At 44.2% G+C, this 21,022-nt stretch overlaps 1 protein-coding gene across 2 annotated transcripts in view; it reads left to right on the top strand.

Moving 5' to 3' along the window:
• Nucleotides 1-21,022, top strand: part of Sil1 (SIL1 nucleotide exchange factor) — a 255,443-nt gene that overhangs the window by 96,002 nt on the left and 138,419 nt on the right. The window lies entirely within an intron of this gene.

The following is a 21,022-nucleotide window of genomic DNA, read 5'->3' as shown; positions in this document are numbered from 1 at the left end:
CAGAAGAGCAGAGTTTGTCTATTATGTTTCTCATGGCTAAGCATAATTGAGAATTAATAAGATACAGGAATTTTAGTTTAGCAATTGGATAGAGAAGAAAACTTTTTTCTTTTTATTTCTTGATTTTTCTTAAAGCCTTCCTTGCGTTAAGTTTTTTGTGCACCTTGCTTAAAGCAGAGTCATCTGCTGAGTATTGTGGTTTGTGTATACCTGAAACTTGGCCAGTAGGTATGGTCATTTTTGGCTATATATAGTGAGTCAGAGCTCAAGTCTAGCCTGGGCCATAGGAGACCCTCTCTCAAAACAGCAAGCAAGTAAACAACAAAACAGACAAAAGACCTGCGGAAAGATAGCCTGAAAGCACCACCCTTTGGAGACCACATGGGAACAGAATAATGTGGCATCTGGAGGCTGTAGATAGGAAGAGGGGAATGGGTACTCAGACAGATGCAACGTTCCTCAAGCTGTACTTGGTTTGCTAGTTTAGATCTTTGGGTTAGAGCCAGATGACCCTAAAGACAATGGAGTAGGTGACTCTCTCTGCAGGGTGGTTAGAGAACTGTTGTTTGCCTTCAAATCTAGGACTTTTTCCACCTACTTAAAAACTTTCTGACTGTGATTAAGCGAGTCAGTTACTGTCTTGGTTTTAGAGTGACTGGCAACATACTCCTGTCTCTCCTCTCTGTTTTTTGTGTGTGTACGGTGTGTGTGTCTGCACAGGTGTGGGGTATGTGTGGATGTGAGTGTGTGTGGTGTCCATGCTTGCCTGTACCTGTATGGAGGCCAAAAGCGGTGTCAGGTGCCCTGCTCTATCACTCTCGATCTTGTTCCTTGAGACGGGGGTCTCTCACTGAATGTGGAGTTCACTGATTTGGCTAGGCTGGCTGCCAGTGAGCTTTAGGGATCTGCTTGTCTCTGCTACTCTGTAGACATCATCATTCATTGCTTTTATGGGGGCAGGAGCCTGAACTCAGGCCTCATGCTTGTGTAACAAGCCCTTTATCGGGTGAGCCATCTCCCCAGCTCCTCTCTGGTTTTTATGCTCTCGGCTTGTCTCCCTTTCTCCGGCATCCCCTGCCACTGTTACCTCCTCTCCTGCCGCATTGTAATGGCTTCTACCTGGAGCTGAGTGGCAGGTGGCAGGGATGGGTAGTTGGGATGTATGTAGCTGAGGGAATATTTTCTTAATTCTGTTAGCATCAAAGAAATGACTTCCAAGCCAGCCCTTCCAGCCATACATTTCATTGATCATCAGGATGAGAGGGAAAACACATTAGCATTGCCAGAGAGGGGATTTGGGGAAAATCAAGTCTGTGGAATTGTGTGATCTAAAGTCATTGCATTAAAAACAAATCTTGAACTTTAGTTGTTGTATTTCCTAGTCTCCCATGGCCAGGTCCTTGATGAAAACCCCATGTGCTGTATAAATGACACATGACCAGCTTTAAAGAACCTCAGACTGAAGAAGGGGTACTGGCCTGGACTGCCCACCATTGGATATTTCTAGGCATGACATGGGAAAACAGGAATCCTAGAGGTTTTTTAAAAAACTATTTATTAATTTCATGTGTATGAGTGTGTGCCTGACTATATGTATGTGTAGCATGAGCACACAAAGTGTCTGGGGAGGCCAGAAAAGGGTGTCAGATCTCCAGACACAAGTTCAGTAGGCGATGAGCTTCCCAGTGTGGGCACTGGGAATGGAACCTGGTTTCCCTTTAAGAGTAGCAAGTGCTTGGAAGTGCTGCACCATCTCTCCAGTCTGTTTCATCCTGTGACTCCGCGGCGCCATGTATTGCAAAGGCCTTATTAGAGTTCTCTTGAATTATGCATGGCTTTATGACCATTACCATGTATCCCCTCTGCCTTGGCCCGGTCCAGAGGGAGGTCTCAGAGAGGCTATTCTTAGCTTCTTTGTCCAAGTCTAGTAATCTGCTTCTTATTAAGAGAAAGAAGTCGTCTGGTTGTGAAGACAAAACTAAAATGTTTATCTCCTGTAGAAAGAAAAACAAATGCCCCCTTTTAATTCTTCAAGCTCTTTAGGGAAGGGGTGGCCAGAGAGCAGAGCTTGGGATGTATTTTGGCATTTGGTTGTTGTGGTACCTCGAATGCCACAGCCTGCTGAGGTTCATACTTTGACCTATGTCTTTTAGATCTATGTAGCCTTGGGCAGCTTACTTAATTCCACTAAAATTTAATGAAATATTTAATGAAATATGTTCTCATTAAAAAAGAAATTGGTGGTGGAGGAGAAATTGCTCAGCCGTTAAGAGCACTTACTGCTCCTGCAGAAAACCCAAGTTTAGTTCCCAGCACTCATATCAGGCAGTGCCCAACTGCCTATAACTCCAGTTCCAGGAGATCCTATACCCTCTTCCTGCTTTTGCAGGTACATGCATGTACATAGTACACACAAATTCATGTAGGCACATACACAGAAAAATAAGTAAATCTTTTTAAAAGGAAAGATGCCCATTTTATATCATAAAATAGATATAGTAAAAAAAGTTAACATTTATTGAGAAAGTAATATGAATATGGCACTATAGCAAATACTTTATAATATTTTCACAATAATGCTCTTGTTTCTGTTGTATTACTAGAGAAATCAAAATTGAGCAAGGGCTGGAGGGGTAGCTCATTGGTAGATCACTTGTCTGGTTCAACACTAAAGGTAATAGTAACAGATTCCAAAATGGAGTAGGGATAATCTGAAAACAGCTCACCAGTACTCTTCAAGTGTGTCCAAGCCAAGAGTGACACACGCTGAAGTGTAAAGGTCAAGAATGCAAATATGTGGAAGGGGTGGTGGTGCACACCTTTAATCCCAGCACTCGGGAGGCAGAGGCAGGCAGATCTCTGTGAGTTTGAGGCCAGTCAGGTCTACAAGAGCTAGTTCCAGAACAGGCTCCAAAGCCACAGAGTACTTGCTGAGCAATCAATCATGAGGACTAGAGTTTGGATCCCGTGACCCGTGTGACAAGCCAGGCATCCCACAAATGTATGTAACTCCAGCTCTGAGAGATTCAGTGCCCTCTTATGATCAATGTGCATGTATGGGCATGTATACCTGCACACATATGCAGGTATACGTTCACACAGACATATACACACGTGAACAAATTTTAAGAATGGCAGACATGGAGGATGGTCACAGGTTAGAGGACACTAAGAATATAAGGCAATCAAATACAGGGTCATAGATTAGATTATGGGCAGAAAAAAGTGGGCAGTTGGTGAAATGCAAATCAATAATATAGTTCAATTGCTACTGCTTTATCAATGTTAATTTCTTAGTTTTGGTAATTGATTTATAGTTGTGTAAGGTACTACTTTAGGAATCAGGTGAAAGGAATGTGATAACTGTACCTTTTTTCCTGAAAGTCTAAAATTACTTCAGAATAAAAAGTTAAAGTACAGTAAATACACGTCCAGGAGACCCATTTGGTAAAGGAGAAACTGACCAGAACATAGCCCTGTCACTTGTGTGGCAAATGACACCAGATTCCATTTCATCCCCAGCCTCTTGTGCCTGTCCACCTCCTGTATCTTTAGGAGGTGGCTGCTCTGGACAGGTAGATATCAGTGTAGACACATCTCAGTCTGATCCTGTAGCAGGGCACTCATTTAGCATCAGAACTCTGTGGATCAGAGAGATCAGGGCACTTGTCTCAGTTCCTTGAAATATAATTTAAATTCTGCCTGTTTTATCCCTCTATCTAAGCACCCATGTTTCCAGATTACAGTTCCTACCCCTACGCTCACTGTTTGATCATCCAGAAGAAAGAAAGATAAGTTCAAACCCAGCTTGGCAATAATTTATTATTTTCTTTCCTGTTTTAAGTGTCTTGCTTTTGTACAAAACAGGTATTTTGCTTGCTTTTCTTGCGAGCAAAAGGTACATGTGCTCTTCTTAAGAGTGATGTGGCCATCTCTCACACTAATAGCAGGGCATGTTGAAGAAAGCGTTATTATCATTGGGAGAATGTGAGTTTTTTGCTTTTTGTTTTTGCTTTGAAGTTAGCTGTCAGGGGGTATGGGAAATATATTTCTGTTCTAGCCAGTAACTCCCTTACAAGTATTTACCAACAGCAGCTCATATTTTGTAAGTTAAAAAAAATCAATGCTAAAAAATGTTGTTTGTGTTTTAGCTGAGTAACTGAAGTGTTCTGCTTTCTGCTATTGATTTACATATTTTATTGTTAGACCCTTGGGATGCAGGCAGGTTACTCAATACTATGACAAATGACCGGGCTCTGAATTATGTATTGTATCATGGGGGAGTTCATAACTCTATTTCTGTATAGGTTATTTAGGCAAAAGGCTACTGAACTGTGATTTCATGTCACTAAAGAAGACAGGGAATGATGGTGGGAGGGAGAAGTCTGGCTCAAGATTGAATAGTAATTTCCTTCCTTCTCAAACTGTGAGTTCAGAGGTTTGGGGTGGGGACTGGGAGACTGAAAATGCCTGGGGTGGGGGAGAGAATCCACTGAAAATCAGCCTCTTGTACTTTGCTCAGGCTAGAGCCCACTAGACAGGAGACGAACCCCTCTCCTGGGCTCCTGGGGCAGAGCCCTGGGTTAGTCGTCTTTGCTGTTGCCTCCCCCTCCTCCCACAGCCACTTGTGCTGATGGATGTGCGAACCTTTTACAGACGGTTTGGCACGGCTTGGCTTGCACAGATCATCTGTCTCTTTTGAATGAGCAACTTTATGCTTGCAGCTCCTTTTCCCAGCACAGAGAGAAATTGCCTCTGCTGGCTTCTGCCTTCTGACGGGAATGTTTACTTTCCCCAGGGAAAGTCCCTGCTCTTTAGTGTTAATGTCCGCTAGAACTCCCTGCCCCTTGTGGGAGCAAAGCCTGAGCTGAAGGGTGGATGGGAAGAGGTGGCCATTGGAGCATGCACAATTGCCACCGGGGCAGCCATCTGCTAGTGTTGCAGCTTGCAGCCTGCCTCGGAGCAGGCTGTCAGGAGGGAGAGTCCATACTCCAGGGCCTGCATGCGTTATGAACAGCCATTCTCTAAATGAGCTTCCTAAGTGTATATAACTCCTGTTCTTGTATGGCCTGCCTCAGGGCAGCGCTCAAAATCTCCCCTAATTATACTTCTAGTGTGGAACATTTAGAGTTTCTGGTAATAGCTGATTTTTTTGGTGGGGGGTGGATTTCTAAAATTGCGGTGAGGGATTGATTTATAGTTATGGGAAGATTCGCTTCTCACAGGGACATCATCAGCCCTGTAATGACAGTTTCACAGCGGTGTTTTCCTCCGTCCAGAACCTCAGCTGCCCCACCCCTTCCAGAGCGGCTCCCTGTCTTCTGGGGTGTTCCTCTAACATTAGGGTTTAATTGTGCTTCCGTTGTAGACCACCGCCCTGTTCACATACCACTGTCTCCTCCCTACCTTCTCTTCCTGAAACGGAGAAATTATTCACATGCGGTTTAGAAAAATGAAATTTCATAACATGACTTGATCTCGCCCACACAGTGAGGATTCCTGCCATGCAAGCATGCTGTGTGTATGAGGAGCAAGTCCTGCCTCTCATCCCCGTGCTGCTCCCTTCATTGCGCATGCCTCTTGGATGGAGTCTGGGGATCCAGCTGTCTTCCTTTGTTCCCCTCCCAAGCAGTGATTTTTTTTTTTCTCTTCAAGGATGGACAGTTGCAGCCGGACACTTTCATATGTTTCAGAGACTCCGTTGGTAGACTCAAGTTGACAGCTGGAGATGTTTTCTTTGAGTGCTTGTCACGTGTTAAATGCAGTGGAGGTAGAGCAGAATGCTTTGGCCCCTTTGGGAACCTGTTCAAACAAGTTGACAGTCTTACCACCAACCACTCCCACGGTCTGACTTCAGTGTCCTCGGTCCTGGGAGTGTTGACATGTCAAGGTCACTGAGGCCTTCTGGTGTTGGACTAGAGTTTCTGGTCATGCTGGGTTCTCCCTAGGTCAGGTTTTTTTTTGCCGCAGGACCAGGCACGGTATTTTCCTTCTCAGTTGAGCCACTAGCAAGCTCCTGTGTAAACCCCACGCCTGTGGTTGGGTCAGCACAGTGGAGGTCTCAAGCTGGATTTTTCTCCTCCGCACTGGCTTCTGTAGGATTTCTTTCCATTTCTGGCCTCAGATAACTGACTTGCTAGCAGGTTCTGGAGCCTTCCTAGCCCTGCAGTAAATCCGTCTTGGCAATAGCACTATCTATTGTAGGGATGCAGTTACTGAATATCATTTGAAATTAACTTTGCAGACACTCATAAGTGTCATGGGAGAGTCTTCCGTGACCCTGACTTAATACCTACGCTAACTCCCATACGACCCGCTGTGTTTTTCATTCTAAACATGGTTGGCAGTGACTTGGGTGATAAAAGTGAGGGTTTGCTTTCGTCTGCACCAGGAATGGAGTGTGTCTAATTTCATTTCTCACGCTCTGTCTCGAGCTGAGCACGGTCCTCTGTACCCATGTTTAGTACTGCTGTGTTGCTGGACTCTCCTAGCAAGAATTAGGCTAATGTCTGCAACGGCTACATTAGGCAGCAAAATGAGGTTCTAAATTGTAGGTACTATACCGAGGCGCTCTCCAAGGTATTGCCTTGTTCTGGTTTTTATTATTCAAATTCATTCTCTCAATGATTCTCTGCAGACTGACTGGCATACTGGTTCAGTGCACTGTACTAGCTGAAAGGCAAGGTTGCCTTTTAAGAAGAGGGAGAAAGAAAAAGGCAAAGGATGGATGCTGCAGCACAGTCAGCTCAGCATTAGCCCCAACTCCTAGTGGGTCTGTGTAGTGCCCGAGAGACAGAAAAGGAAGGGCTCCAGCCTAGATTAGGGGCCGAGGAGCACCGAGTGCGGCAATGGTGTTGTGCCAGTGACGTCTGCTCTCTGTTTGTGGCCCTTCTTCCCATCCCTGTGTGTTAACCACAGGGTGCATGCTTAGCTGGGTGCAGGGCATCAGAACTCAGAGCCGCAGGTCTGAGGGTCGCGCCTTCAGAAGCTCTAGTCCTTCCCGTGCTGGCCCTGTGGTGGTAAGTGGTGGGAGGTTCTGGATCATAAGAGGCTTGCGTTTTATATAGAAGTGGGAGCCCCGTGGCAGTTGAATACCTAGAGAGTTGAGAACTTGGCTGTTACATGTTTGTTTCTTAAAATTACTCTCTTTCCCACCCCTAGTGAGGAAAAAGTAGTAAATATTTAAGGTAGAAAACAGAGAAACACAAAGGGAAACAGGAACAAAACAACAAATCGTGCTATACAACTGTACAGTTAGCACCATGGCCCTGTTCTTCCTTCCAGGGGGCTGACCAAAGTGTCCTCATACTGAACTTATAGTTGCTGCTGTTTTCCTTTTATAGATGTAGAGCATTGTAAGCCAAGCTTGGTGGCATCCATCTGTAATCTTAGCACTTGGGAGACTGCCAGAGGATCATTCATGAGCTAAAGACCAGCCTGGGCTAGCTACACAGTAAGCTTCTGGCCATCCTGGGCTACAAAGCAAGACCCTATCTCAAACAACAACAACAAAATAAAAAAGCAGGGGTCGGGGTCTGGGACAGGGCATGGGGCTGGATCAGGGGGCTGAGGTTGAGCCTCGGGTAGGGGTGGGACTGGAGGCACCCTGGTTTTAATCCTTAGCACTACATAAAAGCACGGTGCTGTATGTCTGTAATCTCAGCACTAAGGAGGATTGGAAGTTCAGGATTGTCCTCAGCTACATAGTAAGTTCCAGGCCAGCCTAGGCTACATGAGAGTCTATCTCAAAAAGCAAAGCAAGGACTAGTGAGAAGGTTCATTTCCTAGGACCCACATGATAGAAGGAGAGAACCAGCTCCTGCAAATTGTCTTCTATTCTCTACACCCAGGCCATGGACTAGCAGGCCCCTCCCCTCCAAATAAATAAATGTAATAAAATGAGAGAGACTTTTTGTTTGTTTGTTTGTTTTTGAGACAGGGTTTCTCTGTAGCTTTGGAACCTGTCCTGGAGCTAGCTCTTGTAGATCAGGCTGGCCTCGAACTCACAGAGATCTGCCTGCCTCTGACTCTCTAGTGTTGCTGGGATTAAAGGTGTGCGCCACCGACACCCAGCAAGAGAGATATTTTTGAAAGATTTTTTTCTCCTTCCTTCCTTCCTTCCTTCCTTCCTTCCTTCCTTCCTTCCTTCCTTCCTTCCTTCCTTCCTTCCTTCCTTCCTTCCTTCCTTGTGTGCCTGAGGAGCCCAGAAGAGGGTGTCAGCTCCTCTGGAACTGGAGTTACAGGTGGCTGTAAACCACATGACATGGGTTCTTGAGAATCAAACTTCAGACCTCTGCAATAGCAGCAGGTGTTATCTATCCATTAAACCATCTCTCCTTTCCTGAGACAGAGAATTTTGAAGGTTAGAGCCTCTGGTACATGATTAAGTGTGTGCTGAAGATTTTCTGGGTGTTGTATTGAACATGGCATTTAATTCAGTATAAAATATGCTGAATTGGTTATTGATTAGGGACTTTTCACCTTGTAAATCTTCAGTGAACATTCTTGTGTCTGTTTTTATATATTCTCTAAGTTCTTAGAAAGGATACACCAAAGTAGAAGCCATACCACTCCAACAAAGCCATACCTCCTAATAGTGCCATTCCCTATGAGATTATGGGGGCCAATTACATTCAATTTTCTATATTTCATTCCCTGGCTCCCACAAACTTATAACAATATCATAATGCAAAAATGATATTGATAAAATGCATTTAGTCCAACTTCAAAAGCTACCATAGTCTTATTTATCACAGTCTCAACAATGTTTTAAAGTTCAAGATTCATGAGAATCTCTTCTGAGATTCATGAAATTTCTTAACTATAATCACCTGTAAAAATCAAAATCAAAAGACAGATCACATATTTCCAACATATAATGGCACATGATATACATTACCATTCTAAATTGTAGAGAAGGGAGCATAGTGAAGAAATGCTGGACAAAAGCAAGATCGAAAACCAGCTGGGCAAACTTCAAACAAATGCTTGTGTCTAATATCAAAACGCTCTCTACGTTTCCAGCTTCTTTCAGCTGTGTTGACTGTAACTCGCTTCTCTTGGGCTGCTCCACTCCTGTTTGCAGCTCTCCTCGGCAGGTGTCCCATGGCTCTGGCATCTCTAACATCTTGGGTTACCCAAGGCTTCGACTTCACCGCTTTTTGCAATGGCCTATTCTAGCCCTCCATTCAGGGAAACCCCTGACACATGCCTGGTCTCACTGGCTTTCCTTAGTCTCTGTCAGGGGCAGATTCCATAACCTCTTTCTTTTATCCTTAACTCTTAAGCCGGAACCACGTGGCTGAAGCTGCCAAGTTCTGCTGCTTGCTGGGACTGGACCACGGTCCCCTCATCCAAGTTCATCTTCACCAGCTTTCTGTCTTTCTGCCTAAGCCTGCCTTTTCTGGAACTTGCTCTGTAGACCAGGCTGGCCTGAAACTCAGAAATCTGCCAGCCCCTGCCTTCCCAGTGCTGGGATTAAAGGTGTGGCCCACCACACCTGGCTCTAAGCTTTTCTGTAGTTCCTTCTTACAAGAGGGAAATTTAGCTGGGTAGTCACCACTCCCTTTATTCCATTTCTTAATCTGTTTAACTCTTTGAATAGAGAATTTAGCTCTATTCCACTTCCTGGTGTTCTTTTTCTCCTCAGATATTTTTTCTTGCTCATCTTGCTCCTTTTCATTGTGAATCATCAGAGTTAACACTAATAACCACATAAGAGAGTCTGTATGCTAGGCTGTTGAGGTTTCCTCTGTCAATAGAAGTAATAATCCAAAACTCTTCACTTTAGCCCCAGGCAGACTCTTCAGACAAGGGCAAAAAGCAGCCATTTTATTCACCAAAATGTCTCAAGAACAATCTCTAGACCACATACTAACATCTTCTCTTCTGAAACCTCCTGATCCCCACAGTTCACTATAGCAATATTTCTTTTGTATTTTAATAAATAAAGCTTGCCTGAAGATCAGAGAGTAAAACAGCTACACCAGTCAGCCTTGCAGATCCGGCAGTGGTGACACACACCTTTAATCCCAGTCCTAGAGGGGAATATAAAACAGGAGGAGACAGCTCTCACATACAGTCTCATTCTGAGATTCCTGGAGGCAGGATCACCTTTTCAGACTGAGGTAGAACTGAGCAAGTGGCTGGCTGTTTTGCTTTTCTGACCCCCAGGTTGAACTCTTGTTTCTGTCTCTGGATTTTTGTTAATTGTGCTACAGTTCATCAAATCACACTCAGCACCGCTGCCTTCCATGCTCCTCCTAGTCCGACCCATTAAGCAGTGCTTTCAGCATTCTACTGCTTTCCTAACTCAAAGCGCCAAAGTCCATATTATGCCAAACAAAAACATGGTCAGGTCTATCACAGCAATACCCCAGTCCCCAGTAGCAACTTCTGTCTTATTTAGGGTTTTGATTGCTGTGAAGAGACACCATGACCACAGCAAGTCTTATAAAGGAAAAACATTTAATTGGGGTGGTTTGCTTATAGATTCAGAGACTCAGTCTGTTACCTTCATGGCAGAGAGCATGGTGTCATTTAGGCAGACGTGGCGCTGGAGAAGTAGCTGAGAGTCTTACATCTTGTAGGCTATAGGAAGTCGACTGAGATGCTGGGCAGTGTTCTGAGCACAGAAAACCACAAAGTCTGCACCCACAGTGACATACTTCCTCTAACAAGTCCATAATCATTCCAACAAAGCCATAAGTCTTAATAGTGCCTCTCCCTATGAGTTTATGGGGGCCAATTTCATTCAAACTACCACACCTCTTTTCTGGGCTGTGTATGCATCTCACTTACACAGGGATTTGAATATTAGTTATTTTGTATTATGTATCAGGTTCCCTGGGATATGATTTCTGTTTGGTCCCTGAATTTTTCTTCTTTGACCAGGAAATAGCTAGCTTCCAATAAGACAGAGCAGCAAGTGCAGAACATGTCTTTACTGTCTTGTACCACGATTGTAATATTGCCAGGGACAGAGACATTTTCATCAACCTGTTTGACTGTAAACATTTATTGAGTGCCTGATCACATGTGTCTGACCCAGTCCCAGACAGAGAAGCGATACAAGCAGGCCTCTACCACAAAGCACTTTCTATGTCTGGGTAACAGAGCTGGCATAAAGCCTTCTCATCTATGAGCACTTACTGAGGCTGTTATTGAAAGGAGGGAGCATGGTAGCACAGAACGGGCTGTTTTCCTCTTTCTCCTCCTCTTCCTTGTCTGTTTCTCACACTCTTTCTGTCCTCCATGCTGGGAATCTAACCTAAGTCTTTTTATATTTAGGCAAATGCTCTATCATTAAAACACATCCCCCGGACATTGTTCTTTTTGAGACAGTGTCTAACTACATAGCTCAGGCCAGTTACTGCCTCCCACCCCCTCCCCTGTGCTAGCATTAAGGGGTATTATACTTTAATATATTGAGCCCCAGCTATGCTGACCCTTCTCTCTTTCCCTCCTCCCCTCTTTCCGTCTTTTCTTCCCTTTCACCATTCTTTCTGCACTCAAAGCTGTTCTCCTTAAGAGAAGCCATAGTTTTAGGTAAAGTTTACTAGCCACATAGGGCAGTAAGTGGCATAAGGATGCAGGATGCTGTAGAGCTGGTAGTCACTATAGGTTGTGTAGGAGAAGAAGATCATCCACTGGAGTAAGATAAATTTCAGAGAGAAAATAGGATAATAGTTGTGGCCTAAAAATAGCTGGAATTTGATGAAGTAGAGTGGAGAGGGTTTCCACGTGGGGGATGGCAGTAATGATTGTTTAATAATGACTGTCATCTGTATGGCAGTTCAAGCGCAGAGTGAGGGCAGAGTTATAAGGGACCATGGAAAGGTTAGGGTTGTGTATTGAAAGCATTCAGAGTTATAGGATCCATGGCTATTGTAGATATGTAGTGAGAAGAAAGTTACAACTTTGTCTTTGATTAAAGCCTTAATTTCTTCTAGTGCTATGGTGCTTCCAGGCCCATCCTTGGACTTGTGGTCTCGCCGAGCCCGTAGCTCTGTGTCTGTATGCTTATTTATTTGCAAATATTTAAGCATGACTTCTCGGAACTCCAGATCTCTCTTTCTACCAGACAGTTTCTACTTCAGTGAGTGATTAAACTTTATTGTGTCTACAACTGAGTTCCTGTAACTTTCCCCACTTAAATTAATGGCAACACTCTATTTTTTTCAATTATTCACACCAAATGTTTCCAGCCATTCTCTTCTCTATTCTTTCTCTAACATCCCACATTTATCTGACAACGAATCCTGAAAACTGTCTTCAGAATACATCCCAAATGTGACTGCTTTTCATCACTGTATAACTACTGTCATCTCTTACCAGATTCACAGTAAGGCTCCTAAGGGGCCCCTCCTTCCCTTGTCAGTAGCAGTAGCCAGTGGTCCTTTTGCCACGTCTTCCTGTCCCTAAAAATACCTTTTGATGCTCCTTCTCACAGGCTGCTTCCTTATCTACCACACCCAGCGGTGTGTCTCACTATCACCTCTGTAATTTAATCTGTTAATGCTCACCCTTCCCCCTCCCGCCCTCTAATTACCCTGGCTTTCTCACATTCTAGAACACCCAGCCCACCACCTTGAGATGTACCATGTTCCTTTCCTAGCCCTGTGCCTGGCTCCCTCATTTTCTTCAGGTCTTCACTCACAAAAGGCCTCTTTTAGTAGCAGAAACTGAATTTATTTATGGAACAAAATAACCAAGGTAGTTGGATTAGTCAGTTTTCTGTTACTGGATCAAAATACATAACTCTGGGTAAAGAAAAGAAATTTGGGCTAGAGAGATGGCTCCCTGAGTAAAGAAGCTCGCCACCAAGATGATGACTGGGGTTTGATTTCCAGGACCCACATAATTTAGAGAACTGATTCCTACAAGTTGTCCTGTTACCCCACACACTGCAGCATGCACACAGCTCCTCCATAAGATAAAGTGTAATGAAAGGGAAATTTTAAAAAAGAACCTTATTTCTAAGAAGGAAAGAAATTTAACTAGGCATGGTGGTACGTATCTATAATCTTAGCGCCCTTTGGGTGAAGAAGGCAGGAGTACAGGAATTTAAACTTGTCTTTCCTTGGTCTACAGTTCTAATTTTAGGCCCCTCTGGGCTAACCAAGGCCATATATCAAAACAAGCAAAGTAAAACAACAACAACAATAACAAAACCCAAAGCAACCCAAAAACTCTAAACACTTTAGCTTGTAGTTTTGGAAGTTTAAGGCATTGCTTTGACATCAGCTCTGTTCTTGTAAAGACTTCATGGAGGGTGTGAGCATCTGTGAGAGGTCTTTGATAAGATAGGGAGTCAAGGAAAAGAAAGGGGGCAATCTTGTGTTTTTATAGAAACCGTCTAACCAGGTTTCCGAGAGAACAGCATTGACTCCTTCCTAGGACAGCCCTTCATGTTATGGTAGTCACCTATGTCTTGGAGATATTATCCCAGAGCATTGCTGCTGGGGACCAAGCTGACAACCTAGCCTTCCAGCTTTGGGGGAACCCTTTTCTTTTTTTTTTTTTTTGTTTTTTGTTTTTTATTTGTTTGTTTTGAGACAAGGTTTTGTTATGTAGCTCAGTTTACTCTGAAAATTTGCTATATAGCCTAGCTATATGATCCTCCTGCCTCAAGCTTCCCTGACTTCTAAACTCTGGGAATAAAGGGCACATATTATTACATCTATCAGGGACACTCTTAAGCCTTATCCAGATCATATCAATAATATTGGATTATAATCCAGACTATAAAATAAATGCTTATTAATCTAAACTCAAATAAATGATTGAATAAATAAATGAAGGATAAAAGATAAAACTTTCCAAGAGGAGACCAGTAGTCTCTGAGACGCTGTTTGTTCCAGGAGGTGGAGCTAAGAGGAGACCCAGTAGTCAGTGAGACACTGTCTGTTCCAGGAGGTAGAGCTTTAACTTAGTGACTCTCTCCACGGAACAGATCTGAGAAAGGGTTAAATAGTGACTCTCAACTGTGGGAACTTGGTGCCTGCTCTGTGCATCAAGAATACCTGGAGGTCAGTGGTAGCATCACCAGTGCTGGGCAGGTATGGTGTATCACTGTAAAAGAGAATGAGGACACCCTACTTCTGTGGCATACCTTCTCAAAATTGGTAACACCAGAGAAAACAGAGGTAAGGTCAGACACAGCAGAGTAAGGGCTGGGTAGTTTCCAAAAAAATAAATAGTTATGTGTATGGTGCTTTGTCTCCATGATGTATGTCTGGTGCCACATGCATACCTCATGCCTGCAAAGGCCAGGAGACGTCATTGGCTCTCCTGGGACTGGATTTATCGATAGTGGTAAGTCGCCATGTGGGTGCTGAAAGTTGAATCTAGGTCCTCTGGAAGAGCAGCATTGTTCTTAACCACCGAACAACCTTTCTAGCCCCTTGGTTTTGTCAGCTTGACACAACCTAGAATCAGATAAGAAGAGAGTCTCAATTAGGAATTGTCCAGGTCAGGTTGGATCGTGGACATTGTTAAGTATTTTCTCTTAGATGAACCTCTCCCCAAATCAGACCTAATTAAAGATGCCCATGTTTAATGGAGTGCTCCTGGGTAGCCCTGGGGAAACATGGAGAGGGGAAGAGAGAAGGGAAGACCACAGGTAATCCAGAGGCCATGTGTTTGTTCTCTGGGGGCAGTTTAAATAGCCTGTGGGAGTGGTCCTGACCTTCCCTGGGGTGGGCTTTCTTGACCCTCCCTGAGGAGGAGTTACCATTTGGCAGGCTTTCTTGGAGGTAGAGTTTGGACTGAGGCAACTCCCAGGGGAGGGAGCTTATGCCAGGAGCCAAACAGGCATGACCGTGGAGGAATTTCTTGATTGATGGGAAGACCCAGGGTGAAAGTGGGCAGCACCACTCTTTGGTTGTGGGCCCTGGTCTGAACAAGAGCTGGGGAAGCTAGCCGAGTGCTGAGTGAGTGGGAGTGAGGACCTAGCCACTCCCAAGGAATGGTTGGGAAGGGTGGGTTTGTTTTTCTTTTTTTTGTAGATATAAGGGAGAGAAAAGCCAGAGGCATCTGGAAGGGTCCAGACAGAAGTGACCAGCAGAATAGATGAGGCTGTGAGAGGAGAGCGAGGGGGAGAGGAAGAGGAGAGGGCGAAAGGATAAAGAGAGGAACAAAGAGTGTGGGGGCAAAATGCTGGGTTAAATAGGAATCAGAGAAGCTAGGAGAAGGGAAGCAAGGCTGGGTGGGGGGTGCTGGGAAGTTTAGGGCAGGGGTGGGGTGAGGAGTTCTGAGAGGTGGCCAGCATCTGCTTTGATGTGTTCATAGTTGCCTCAGTTAGCCCTTGTCGCTGGTGTCTTCAGGACCTAACACTGAGCAAGCAGCTCTCTGCCTTGACTTCCCCACAGTGCTATCCTGTAGCTTGCAATTAGGAGCTAAAGAGACCTTTCTCCTCTGAGTTGGGTCAGGGTGTTTTATCCCAGCAGAAATGAAACTAGGTCAAGGATCATGCTACAAAATGAGCCATTATTCCTCAGGCCTGGTCATGGACAGCAAAGCCTGAGAAACCATAACACCAGCGTATTCTGAATTGGAGACATGGACAGAACAAGGACAGAAGTACAGTGACAGCCAGTGCTGCCTTCTTGGTTCTGGCAGGTGTGTTGTGAGAAGGTAGCAGTGTGTTAGGTCTCAAACCCAGGACAAGTCTCATTCATTTCTGAGGCTCCTCTCAGCTCTACTCACCACGCCCTTCCTTAAATGTCCCCAGCCCAAGGGCTTCCCTTCCCTTCCCTCAGCTCCCATTCCTATATAAACCTGCTGCTCTGGCCATGCATTCTCTTGGCCCAGGCTGCTTCTCTTGGTCGTCAGCTCTCTTCTCCCTCCCCACTCTCTCCTCTCACGCTCCAGTTTAGTCTGCTGGCCATCTTCAGCCTGGACTCTTTCCTCTGCCTACTTTCTCCCTTCTATCTACAATTAAAAACTTCCCCAGACTTTAGGAGTACTCATGTCCTCCTCTCATTTCTTTTTCTCACTTAGGTTTTGGTATTTGAGGAAGTATTAGACCCAGGGCCTTGCACGTGCTAGGCATGCGCATTCCCACTGAGCTACAATGCCGCATTCTTCGCCTCATCTCCTTTGCGCGTGTGCGAGCATGAGTGCAGTTGTTTTGTCTTGGAGACAGGAGCTCACTGGGTAGCTCTGGCTGACCTGGAATTTGGCATGTAGGTCAGGCTGGTCTTGAGCTTGTCATGATCCTCCTGCTTCTGCCCGCCAAGTGTTTGGATTACAGGCATGTGTCACAATGCCCAGCTTCCCAGTCCACACTCTAAAATAATTTTTTTTCTTTGTTTTTGGAAATTGGGTCTCACAAAGTTAAACAGCTCAAGCAGGTCTTGGATTTGAGATTTCTAGGTAGCTAGAGTCATAGGCTTGTTTTACTTCTTCTCGATATTTATGCCTCTTCTTGCATTGTAACTCCTTAGCACATATGATTTAACACTGTATTTGTTTGTTTGTTTGTTTTTCTGAGACAGGATTTCTCTGCAGCTTTGGAGCCTGTCCTGGAACTCACTTTGTAGACCAGGCTGGCCTCGAACTCACAGAGATCTGCCTGCCTCTGCCTCCCAAGTTCTGGGATTGAAGGCATGTGCCACCAGTGCCCGGCTCAACACTGTATATTTTATCCAGGCATTTATTGTCTGTTTCTACATGAAGGTGTCAGCTCTGAGAGGGCATTTCGTCTGGCTTATTCAGGGATCGGGACTGTACTTGACTTTTGGGTGGTTTGAATGAAATGACCCACAAATTGAGTGGCACTATTAGCAGGTGTGGTCTTGTTGGAGGAAGTGTGTCACTGTGGGGGTGGACTTTGAGATCTCTTGCTCAAGCTTCCCTGAGTGTGACAGTCAACTTCCTGTTGAGAGATAAAGAACTCTGAGCTATTCCTCCAGTACCACATCTGCCAGCACACCATCATGTTCCCTGCCATGATGATAATGGACTGAACCTCTGAAACTGTAAGTGAGCCACCCAATTTAATGTTTTCTTTATAAGAGTTGATGGGGTCATGGTGTCTCTTCACAGCAATAAAAAATCTCAAGTAAGACAGCCTTTAACATATGTTTAATAGATATTTGTTCACCAATGAGAGAGTAGTGTCCTCTGTATCATCATTTTTTCCTTAAGCAATTTGAGGGTGTCTGTTTGTGTCTTCTGTTTTCTATTAGGATTTCTAGCTGTTTTCAGTTTTAATGTTGGGGATGGGGAGTTGAACTGGTTTCTTTTCTACTTTTATGAAGCATAGAAATGCAAGTCCTACTGGAGGTAGGTCAGAAATTCTTCCACCACACTCACCCCACCAGCAGGAAGGACAGATGCATAGGTTCATTCACTAATATCCTGGCAGCAAATATTCCTCCTGATTTATGCGGTGTGCACACCTCCCTCCAGTGATGGTCTAAGCTGGTGATCCAGGACTGCGCCCGGATTCCAGTTCAGCCCCGACAGATGGTAGGCTATATGTGGATCTAAAGACGTGGAGGAAGGGGAACGAGTCTGTCCATTCAGAAGAAATCCAGAGAAGGAATACTGTTTAGTCATCGCTGTGTTGAGCTTCTCTGCATGCTGAGCACTAAAGATATTGGGAATGAGAATAGGTTTGACAAATCTGAGACAACAGAACCTGACAAAAGCCACTTGATCTCAAGTGGACTAAATTTAGGACAACCTAAAGAAAACACCCATCACGTAGTGACAAATATGTAGTTGAAAGTATGGATTCAAGAATCCGTGAAGTAGTGCTGGGGTGATAGCAATGTGGTGGAGCTGGAAGAGACTCCGGATGATTCCACTGCACATCATGGAGAAGGATCTGTCTTTTGCCTCCGGTGCTGGCGCATCTTATGATGTCCCTGATACAGTTATTGAGGGATGCTAGTAGATGAATTACATTGTCGCAGTTTTTTCTTTTGTTTTTTGTTTCTTTTAGGGAAAGGACTTGGTCTCTGCACTGCTGGCTGTGTGCGTTCATAGCACCTGCTTTTTTCTGTGCTAGAACATAATTTTTCTCATAATATATTTGAAGTGTTCAGTTCAAAGAATAGAGTCATATGATCTGAGGCTCAAATAAAGTCATGATCAGTAACCGAGGATAAAAGCTATTTCCCTCGTATAATGAATGCACTTTTAGCTCCTGTTGTTTTCCTGGTCCTCCTGTCCTGAGCTCAGGAATGTGGCTGGTTTGGCTTCTGTTTTAGGTGCTGTGCCTGCCGCACCTGCGGTGCTGACTAAACAAAGGCCCGTTCCCTGCAGGGCACTGGAATTGGGCTAGGCCTGGACTTGGATTCCTTTTGGAGAGAAATAAGCAGGGCATCTTGCAAGCCCTTCCATTTTGCTTATCTTACAGAAGAGGCCAAGAGTTCCCATCCTTTGCAAGTAAAATAGAATGTACTTTCCTTAAACTATTCAAATATCACAGTTGGATTCAATTATCTGCAGAAACAGACTTAGATAAAAGGAAAACTTAAATTTGAACCAAATAATGACTACCTTTTTGTTAAGGTTGTTTTCTTTTTTTTCTTTTCCTTTTTCAAGACTGTCCAGTTTGAAGTCTAGGTGTCTATAAAAGACAGTGGGGGAGGGAGGGAGATAGAAATAAACAACCCCACAATAATACTTAGAAATATTTGAGGGTATATTGGAAGTCACAATGATTGTGCGCTTTGAATTTACGTGTAGTCAGCATGCAGGGGCTACCCACCTTGACCACTCTACCTTTCTTTCTACTCCATGGCAGTGGACAGTCAGGCACAGCAGCTTAGCCCTGCCTGATGCTGCAGCCAGGCTAGATGACCCCAAGTGACACATGGCCCGTTCTTCTCATTCCTGTGTGGGGCAGTGAGTGCTAATTACAGCCTGGAAACAAATGACCACAGCACGGTGGCCTCATACCCTACCCCACATGCCATTTCCGTTTTTGTGGGTCAGGAGTCGGGATGTGTTTAGCTGAGAACCTCACAATCTGAAACAAGGGACTGAGCGGGACTTTGTTCCCTTTTTCAGGCTCTGGGGGAAATTTGCTTTCCAAGCTTATTCACATTGTTGCCAGTTTGTCTTTGCAACCAATTCCTAGAAGTCAGTTACTGCGTCAAAGTTAAACAAAGGTTTACAACATGTCCTTAAATTCCCTGCTGTGCAGCATACCTTTTGTATCCCAAGTACCCGTGCGCCAGTGGCCACAGGGAAGACGAAGATAAGGATAGCATATTCTGTTGTAGTCTTCACTTCTCTCACCTTCTGAGAAGGCTGTGTTAGTTACTTGTCTCGTTGCTGTGACAGAATAGCTGACTAGGTAACTTAAGGAAGGAAGGATTTACGTTGACTTCAGTTCCAGGGTACAGGAGCCTGAGGCAGCTGTTCCCATTGTATCTGTAGTCAGGAAGCAGAGAGCCATGAATGCTGGTGCTCAGCTTACTGTCTTCTTTTTATTTTCTTTTTACCTAAAATCTCAGCCCAAGGAATGGTGCTACCTACAGTGGGCAGGTCTTCCCACCTCATTAAACCTAACCTAGATAATTCTTTGTAGGCATGCCCATAGACTTATCACTTAAGTAATTCTAGAGCCCATTAAGGTGATAATAAAATTGACCATCACAAAGACATAGTGGTTCTCTTTCTGTGAAATGCTTAGTCATATGTCCTGTTATTTATAATAAAGATTTTTTATTTATTTTAAATTCTTTACACCAGTTATTAGTTTTATGATATTAAATACTTTACCCTGTTTGTCATTTGTCTTTTATATTGCTTGTGATATTTTCTCACAGATCTGTTTTTTAAAATTTTGCGTAAGCAAATTTATTTTTAATTGCTTCTGGATTTTGAATCATAATTAGTGAAGTTAATCATTATCCCCAGGTAACAGAGCAGTTCACCTGTGTTTTTCTTCCTGTTTCATTATTCATACTTAAACCCTGATTTGTTTTGGGGTTCTTCTGATGTGTAGACATAAAGAGTAGACTTAAGGTTACCTTTTAAAATATAACACTGTTCATTAAAAGTTTTATCAGTGCAACTGGGCAGTGGTAGCACAAGCCTGAAATCCCAGCACACCATAGGGAGAGGAAGAGGCAGGTGGATCTCTTGAGATCAAGGCCAGCCTGGTCTACAGAGTGAGTTCTGGGACAACCAGGACTACACAGAGAAACTCTGTCTCAAAAAAACCAAAACAAAATAAAAACAAAAATAAAGGAAAGAAAAAAAATTGATCAGTACTGGTTTAGAAAATTGATTGTATGGTTTAGAATACTTGCTATTGAATGATGAGATGGAGTTCAGATCCCCGTTACTATCTAACTAACAAACAAGGCATCTTGTACCTGCCCATAACCCCAACCTTGGAAGAAGACAGAGGATGATTTCTGGGGTTTACAGGCTTCTAGCATAGTTGAGAAAACCTAAACTCCAGGTTCAGCGAGAGTCTTTGTCTCAGAAGAATCAGTAGAGAGGGATAGTACCCTCATGGCTTACGTCGTGCGCTCATGTGTGAGCGCACACAAAAACACACACATGCACATGCACTCACACACACAAATGAATAAATAAACCTCTCTTTTAAAAGTCAGTCCTGTAGTGAAGGGCTGCGGGCAGACCTGCTTTTCGTCCTGCCCGGCTTCCGCACAGCTAGCTTATACCCCGAAATAACAACACACAAATTGTATTCATTTAAACACTGCCTGGCCCATTAGTTTCAGCCTCTTACTGGCTAACTCTCTCTTGCTTTAACCCATATTTAGTAATCTGTGTAGCACCACAAGGTGGTCGCTTACCAGGAAAGATTCAGCATGTCTGACCTGGTGGCTGGCTTCATGGCATCTGACCCAGAGAGGAGAGGCATGGCAGCTGCTTGAAGCATCTGCCTCACTCCCAGCATCCTGTTCTGTCTACTCCACCCACCTAAGGGCTGGCCTATCAAATGGGCCAAGGCAGTTTCTTTATTAACCAATGAAATCAACTCAAACAGAAGACCCTCCCACATCACAGTCCTTTCTCACACAGA

The sequence above is a fragment of the Arvicola amphibius genome, chromosome 5 (genome assembly GCF_903992535.2).
Source record: "Arvicola amphibius chromosome 5, mArvAmp1.2, whole genome shotgun sequence".
In the NCBI taxonomy this organism is placed as follows: domain Eukaryota; kingdom Metazoa; phylum Chordata; class Mammalia; order Rodentia; family Cricetidae; genus Arvicola; species Arvicola amphibius.
Note: the sequence above shows the minus strand (reverse complement) of the source record. Positions and strands in the feature narration are given on the sequence as shown.